The 8475-nt window shown below is 33.5% G+C and overlaps 1 pseudogene; it reads left to right on the plus strand.

Moving 5' to 3' along the window:
• Positions 1–1921: 1921 nt before the first annotated feature.
• On the plus strand, positions 1922–4112 carry LOC148561253 (uncharacterized; annotated as a pseudogene).
• Positions 4113–8475: the final 4363 nt, after the last annotated feature.

The following is an 8475-nucleotide window of genomic DNA, read 5'->3' on the forward strand; positions in this document are numbered from 1 at the left end:
GGCTGAATTGAAAGAGATTTTATTAAAACTTCAATAGACGGTTATATCGCACCAAAACAAGTTCAAATCACATCAAAGAGAGGCACTGCTCAAGTAAAGAAATGCAAAGTCAAGGACAAAGTTGCATAATAATAAATCAAAACTTGTTTAAAAAGGTTTAAAACAAAACTCCAATAATATACTTGAAATCACAACCTTATAAGGATGTTCAATAATATTAAGATGTACTAAGAAGGAAACCAACACATTTCAAGAAAGAAACTTAAATGAAAGGATTTTAATTAGGATTCATAAAGCATGTCACTCATAGAAATGAAAAGCTTAAGAAGCTATGAAGCACGGACACTTTGTTTAATTGCTGTGTCGGCGTGTCGGACACATTTCGGACACGACGCACGGAGACACTCATCCGACACGCGTGTCTCCCATGTCCAAACGTGTCCTGTCCAAAAAACAAAAAAACCAGCCGGACACGGCCCAGACACAGCCCAGACACGGCCCGACACGGCCCAATGATATTTTGGAAAGCTCTCCTCATCAGTTTCACCCTTCACTTTAACAAAAGTTAAAAACCTAACCTTTCACCTCCACTCCCAAGCCCGTCTCTGGCTCCGTGGCTCCACACCCACTCACCCTCTCCTCACCGCCAATCTACCGCCACCTCCAGCCATCGCTGCCACCTCCGGTCATCACTGCCGTGAATGTTCATCATCTCTCTCCACACCCACTCACTCTTAATCTCAGCATCTCCTCTTCACTGCCGCCACTTCTTCTGCGGTGCTTGTCATCGCTGTTCACTACCGATCATTGCTTCTCCAGTCACTACTTGCTGCCGTGTTCGCCACCTCCCCGGTCGCTACTTCTACCGTGACCATTGCCCTACTCTCGTGCTCTTCCGTCGTGCTCTCCTGCATCCTCCATTTCAAGTAAGGGAGAATATTTTTTTTTTCATCCATCAATTTTCTGGTTCTGTATTTCTATTTTTCTCTGGCCTCTGTGCTTCTCTTTGGTTCTGATTTGTTTTGTCAATTTTGTGCTTCCATTTGATTTTGGATTTCTATTTTGTTCTGTGCATCTTCTTGGTTTAGTTTTGGTTTATTTTGTTTTGTGCTTCTGGAATTAGGTATTATTTGATACTTCTTTCATAATTTTTTACTGCTGCTATGAGAAGATTAGAAACTAGAAAGTAATAGAAAGGCATAGAATTGATAGAAGAAAAACAAGAGGAAAAAAACTGGATTGATGGTAAGGTTACTCTTGAGTCTTGATGGTTTAGAAAAGGAGCTAGTCTCACTTCCTGATAGGTTAGGAGTTAGGACCTAAAGATGATAGAAGTGACGTGGCTGGTTTAATTGCTTCAATAGTGAGAAGTGGAGCAAGAGTTGCGGTGGTGGTGGCTCTAGTTCAAAGGCTAAGGGACCGATGAGGCCAGTATTCAGCACTTATGTATATGAAGAGGAATATGGCAGTGACTTGTAAGATTTCTAGAAATCAATTTATTTTGAGTTTTAGTGTAAATGTCTAGACTCTAGATAACAATTTGTCTATAATTTGTTCTATATGCATTTATGTATATTCCGTTATTATATATATCATGGTTCTAATGGTAATCCTGATTCATAACTTTAGGTTATCTTTCTCTTCTTAGTAATCATGTTCATATTGAAAGATTATTTGTTAAGGTTTTGTTGTGGTCTTTGGCAATTCGCACCTCTTATAATATGTTTTTATCTGTTTCTTTTTTAGTAAACATTAAACAATAATAGCTGGGAATGAACTCAGCTTACACAAATGTTTAGTATTATATAATAATTTTCTTTGGTTTTGTTTTCTCTTTATGCTTTTTTTAGTTCTATTTTGCTCAAGAAATTGAATTGTAAAAAGTAATTTTGGTTCTTAAATTATTGTAGGGTTGTGAGAGATGAGTTCAGAGAGTGTTCAAAACAATTTTGAAGAAAGTGTTGATAAGCCTTTATGGAAATTTGTAACAAAGAAAGATAAAATTGAAGGGGACGAAAATCTTGAATTTCAATGTAAATTTTGCAAGGTTTTATTCAGTGGTTCTTATACTAGAGTAAGAGCACATTTATTGAAGATTTCAGGAAAAGGAATTAGATTTTGTGCAAAAGTTACATCAACAAAGCTTGAAGAACTTAAGAAACTTGATATTGAAAGTACATTGTTGCATGAAAGTAAAAAGGCTAAGTCAATTCCTCTTCCACCCTTATCTAATGCAAGTGAACTTGATTCAAGAAAAAGAAGAGCTACTGGACCTTTAGAGAAAGCTCTTAATGTGAATGCAAGGGAGACTCTAGATTTACATATTGCTAGAATGTTTTTTTCATCTGGATTACCTTTTCATCTAGCAAAAAATTCGTATTTTGTCAAAGTTTTTTCTTATGCTGCCAATAACTATATTGATGGTTATATTCCTCCTGGATATAATAAATTGAGGACAACTTTGCTTGAGAAAGAGAAGCAACATGTGGAGAGAATGTTAGAACCTACTAAGAATTCATGGAGTGGAAAGGGACTGAGCATTGTAAGTGATGGATGGAGTGATCCGCAAAGGAGGCCTCTTCTTAATTTTATGGCTGTAACTGAAAGTGGGCCTATGTTTTTGAAAGCTGTAGATTGTTCAGATGAGATCAAAGACAAGGATTATGTTGCAAAGCAAATAAGAGATGTGATAAGAGAAGTCGGTCTCTCAAATGTAGTGCAGATTGTGACTGATAATGCGTCGGTTTGTAAAGCAGCTGGTTTATTGATTGAAGCTGAATTTTCATCTATTTTTTGGACTCCTTGTGTTGTTCATACTATCAACCTTGCTTTAAAGGACATTTGTGCAGCTAAGAATACAGAGAAGAATAATTTTTTCTATCAAGAATGCTCATGGATTACTCAAATTGCTGATGATGCTTCTTTTATAAAAAATTTTATTGTTAATCATCATATGAGGTTATCTATTTTCAATGAATTTAATACATTGAAGTTGCTTAATGTTGCTCCTACTCGATTTGCTTCTACTATTGTGATGCTCAAAAGATTTAGGTTGTTAAAGCAAGGCTTCAAAGAGATGGTTATAAGTGAGAAGTGGTCTTCATACAAGGAAGATAATATTGGCAAAGCTGAGTTTGTTATAGAAAAGTTTTTGAGTGAAATTGGTGGCAAAAAATTGATTATATTCTTGCTTTCACAAATCCTATTTATGATGTTTTAAGAAGTACAGACACATGCACATACTCTTCATTTGGTCCATGAGATGTGGGATTCAATGATCAAGAAAGTAAAAAGTGCTATATATCTCTATGAAAGAAAAGATGAACAAGAGTCATCGTCCTTCTACAATGTTGTGCACTCAATATTAGTTCAAAGATGGACGTAAAGTAGCACACATCTTCATTGTTTAGCACATTCATTGAATCCAAGGTAACTTTTTACATTTATTGTTTATAACTTTTATTTATAAGTGAAGATAATTGAATCATTATTAATTTATGCTTAAACACTAATTATATAGGTATTATAGCCACCAATGGTTGAGAGAATATCCTACACGATTTTCTCCTCATCAAGATATTGAGATCACTAATGAGAGAGTTAAATGCTTGAAGAGGTATTTTCCTAATGAAGAAGAGAGGAGAAAGGTAAACATTGAATTTGCAAGCTTTTCTGATGGTAGAGGTGTCTTTGAAGATTATGACTCTTTGAATGATAAAGGCATAGTTGATGCAAAGTCTTGATGGCTAATTCATGGTGGTAAAGCAAAATTTCTTCAACCAATTGCTCTTAGGCTACTAGGGCAACCATCTTCATCTTCTTGTTGTGAAAGGAATTGGAGCACATATTCTTTTATCCATTCCCTAAAAAGAAACAAGTTGAAGCCTAAACATGCAGAAAATTTAGTATTTGTCCACACTAATCTTCGTCTTCTTTTAAGAAAAACTCCATAATACAATAAAGGAGAAACTATGATGTGGGATATTGCTGGAGATGCTTTTTCACCAATTGATGAAGAAAATAGTGTTCTTGAAGTTGCTCACCTTTCTCTTGATGAACCGGAGTTGGAAAGAGTGACTTTTTCTAATGATGAAGATATCAACCATATATGATGGAGAAATAATGACTTTAGATAACTTTTTTTTGGTGTACATATGATGTACAAAATTCTTACTATCTCTATTAAGACATAAGAGTTTAGAATTTTATCTTTTGAATACCTATACACTTTAGGAAAAAATGCATATCATATGGTTGTTTTTGAAAATATCTCTATTAAGACATATCTCTATTTAAATATATTATATTATTAATATATGCGTGTCCCCGTGTCTGACAACTTTTTAGAATTTGCGTGTCGCCGTGTTGCGTGTCGTATCGTGTCTCGTGTCTGTATCCGTGTCTGTGCTTCATAGTTAAGAAGGAACTCAACAACTTAAAAAAAGTTGATTCAAAACTTAAATTTCTTCAAAAGAATTCAAAACTTTTCAAAATGGTTCAAAACAAAATTCTGAAAGTATACTTGGAATAACCACCTCGCAAGAATCATTTAAGAAGATTACGATGCACTTAAAAGGAAATTAGCCCATGGAAGAAAGGATCTTTAAATCAAGGGAATTCAAACAAGAACTCACTAGGCATGGATTATCAAACGAGCTTCCAATTGGTCCAAAGGAATACAAAACGCGCCAGGAAGACAACTCAATCAATAGATAATTCTCAAGAAAGAACTTTTGACTAAAGAAAGATGAATAAAAGGACAAATGGTACATTAGATGGAAACAAATTCAAGTTGACTCGGATGAGTATGAGATTCACAAGAAATGGAAAACTAAGACTAATGGCGACGTTCAAAAAAAATAAGAGAGTAATTAAAAACAGAATCAAATATGACATCCACATAAATGAAAAGCTTAAAAAAGGAATCGGTCTATTCATAAGAAGAAAGACATGAGCCCGACATTTTTTTAAAAGAACAACAATAGATAAACAATGTAGTATGCTAAACCAAATTCAAATTAAAAATAAATTAGGTGAAGTTTACCAAACAAAAACTAACTGGAAAGAGATAAAAACCTTTCTCTAAAGAATATCTAAATACATAATCAAATAAGGATATTCGTAAGAACTGCAATAAAGTCGTTAGAGAATCAAGCTATAATCTTAAGAAGGAATTTGAATCTAAGAACTTCGGTAGGAACAATCAAGAAGAAGAACAGTACACTCTTTTGAACCGAATCTAAGCTGGGTCAAAAAGAATACTAAAAGTCAATGCTAGCGTTCACAAGGAATGGATAAACTCAAAAAGGAATGAATTCACTTTTCGAAAGAAATACTAAAGGTATTGCATCAAAACATCTCAAATTAAAATAAGATATGCAAGGTTTATAAAATAGAACTTAATTAAGCTATGAGCAAAAATATTTCCTCGAGAGTCTTGAAACATACTCAGGTGCGAAATCACATAAGAATACGTATAAAAATTGTGATAAAGTTAAAAGTAAATCGAGTTGTAGTCAAAGAAGGAAATCTAAGGTAGAAATTGTTTTCACATATCTATAAAAGAATAGGTGAAACATTACAGATAAACAGATCTAAACATATAAGAAATTTTTTTTGAATTCATGTAGGGAAGTATATGCTAAATTAAAAGGGGTCTCATCAAAAGTTCAAAGGATGATTGTGGAACAGAATAAGACAGGAAAAATAGTCAATTCTAAACTTTTTCAATCCCAAAACAAGAATTTTAAAAATAGACGGTAAGGAATGATGCATCACACCAAAACAGGTTCAAGATCATATCAATGAGCTCAAGATTCATGAAGAAGAGTATAATTAATAATAAAGACGAATATATATTAAAAAAAAACGCAAGCATACTCTCAAGAATACAATCAAGCAAGGTTATGGATGAATAATAAAATATGGTCGAAAAATGGTTAAATTATAGTTCAAGGAAGGAATCCGAGTCAAGGAACTTCAATGAGGATAGTAAAGAAGGAACGATATGCCAACTTAAGCAACGCAGATAAGAATCACAAGTTGAAACCAAACACGAAAAGTGAACTCTAGCATTCCTTAACCATATGACTCACATTACCCATTACTTATCAATTCCAATTTGTCTATAATAACCTATTAACTTTCCCGTCACATAAACCATCAACATTAAGTTGCCCAGACTTAATATCAACAGATATGCAACAGTAAGCTAACAGCGTTAATCAATAGACAGTCATATACATAAAGCTCTAATTCTTATTATCCGAACAACACCTACTACATTGACAAACACTCAAAGTATGCAATGAAGCATAGTCAATCCATTTCCAAGGCTCTAATCAGGATGAACTGCTTTGATACCATAATGTAACACCCTCACTATCAGAATATCACGCTTCCGGCGATGCTACTCTGATAGCAAGAAGTATTATGACGACTTCATATACTTAATAATAAAATAGGAGCCTTTTACTCGAAATCGTATCATTGTTCTTTTTGAAAACCGGAAAAAGACTACTTTTTAAATAAAACAAGACAAGCATATACATGTACAAAACTTCTTACTCAAGTATCCTATACATATTATATACATACAAATCATACAACTTCTATCCCTCTTACATAATATAATATTGATGGCGAGGGATAAGTAAATAAAGCATTATCGACTAAGTGAAACGCAATACAACCCTTCGTGAGCTTTTTCATCTGTCTCCTAGAAAGATAAAGTTGTAGGGGATGAGAACCTAACCATACGATCTCACCACAGAGTTTCAGAATTGTCATAATAAGATATTTAAAGAGAAATCCATTTTTAAGCTCAGTGATTATTGTTCGTCCTTTGAATCTTTTAAAAAACCAACAACAAGTCATCCAAAAACCCTTTTCGAAAATCAATATTTAAATATCCATAAATCCAAAACCTTTCTTTTCTTATAAGAAAATCTTAATCAGAAACCAACCACGCAATCAATCAATACAATCATCAATTCAGCACCAAAGCTCATTCTCAAAAGTAGCACACCAGGACAAATACAGGCAAAATAGACAAGAAAAGCACAGGTTTAGGTAGCAGTTATAGCAAATAGTTCAGGTAGCAGTTAATAACAGTTTAACAATTAGGCTAACCAAAACAAATTCAAACCCAAGCAAAGCATACAAATGCATATGATGCATGTCTGTCGTATGGCTAATGAGCTCATCTGTTGGTTATACAGACAACCCGACAAGTCCAATTTGCACCCTTGGACTGTCCCCCGACGCGCATCCCCATGAGTCTATGCATAGCTTTTTCTCATATATATATCAAATCGCTCAATGCGTGTACCATTCCCGGGAATTTATAAGTGCCCAGTCACCCTTACGTCGTAGGGTCAACAGAGTATCGAGTCTCAACCTGGAGCAAGTGGTGGCAAGCCACTGCATCTACCAAGGGAAACTCGTGTCTCAGATAATTCAAATTCATAAGCCATATGAATAATTCATTTAACATTCATCAATATCTAAGTCATTCTCAATATCATCATCATTCGTCAATCAATATCTCATTTCCAAATTCATTCAAAAATCATATTTCAATGTCAATTCTCATCATCTTTCTTTCCATTCCGTTCATCAACAATCCCAAATCAAAACATAATTCTTTCTTTCCTAAATAAATCAATCTTAAAACATATCATGTTTAAAACTAAATCTTTTTAAATAATTACTTCAAACGAAACTTCCAATTTTATAAAATTTTGGCAGCATCTCCTCTAAAACTCGAACTCTGCCACCCTTTTCGGGTTCCATCCAAACATTCCTCAAACCCTTTCTCAACCATTTCCAAATCTCAATCATTTTCAAAAATTCAACCAGTTCTAATATCAAATTATTTCCAAATCTAACCATTTCCAATAATAATTTTTTTTTTGAAATTAAACCAGTTCAAATATTAAATTATTTATAAAATCAAACTAATTCAAAATTAAACCACTTCTAAAATTAATTCATTTTCATATCTCAAATAATTTTCAAAACCGATTCATTTACATTATCAAAATAACTTCAAAACTAAGAAAAATCACTTTTCATAATAATCAACTAAATAACTTTTTAAAATAATTTCTTTTCAACAATCATACCACTCAAGCAATCAAGCAATCAGTCATTAAGTATAGCAAACAACCACATTTATAAGACAATTATAATCACAGACACATGTTTCTCACATTAATATCTATTTATAACAACTCTATAAGATAAAATAAATTTTAAGAAAACCCCAACCTTAGTATTGAAACTCATAGAAATCAAAACTGCAGCAACCAGAACTGCAATAGTAGCAACAACATTAACTCCCCGTTATAACGACAATGACCATAACACCAAGAAAAGCGGTAGATTCAAATCGATCGGAGCGCAACAAGAATGGTACTGGAAATTACAAGTTAAAGCAAAAGCTCATAATCAAAACAACAGAACAAAATAGAA

Source organism: Arachis ipaensis, chromosome B6, assembly GCF_059453495.1.
Source record: "Arachis ipaensis isolate K30076 ecotype BB chromosome B6, ASM5945349v1, whole genome shotgun sequence".
Classification (NCBI taxonomy): Eukaryota; Viridiplantae; Streptophyta; class Magnoliopsida; order Fabales; family Fabaceae; genus Arachis; species Arachis ipaensis.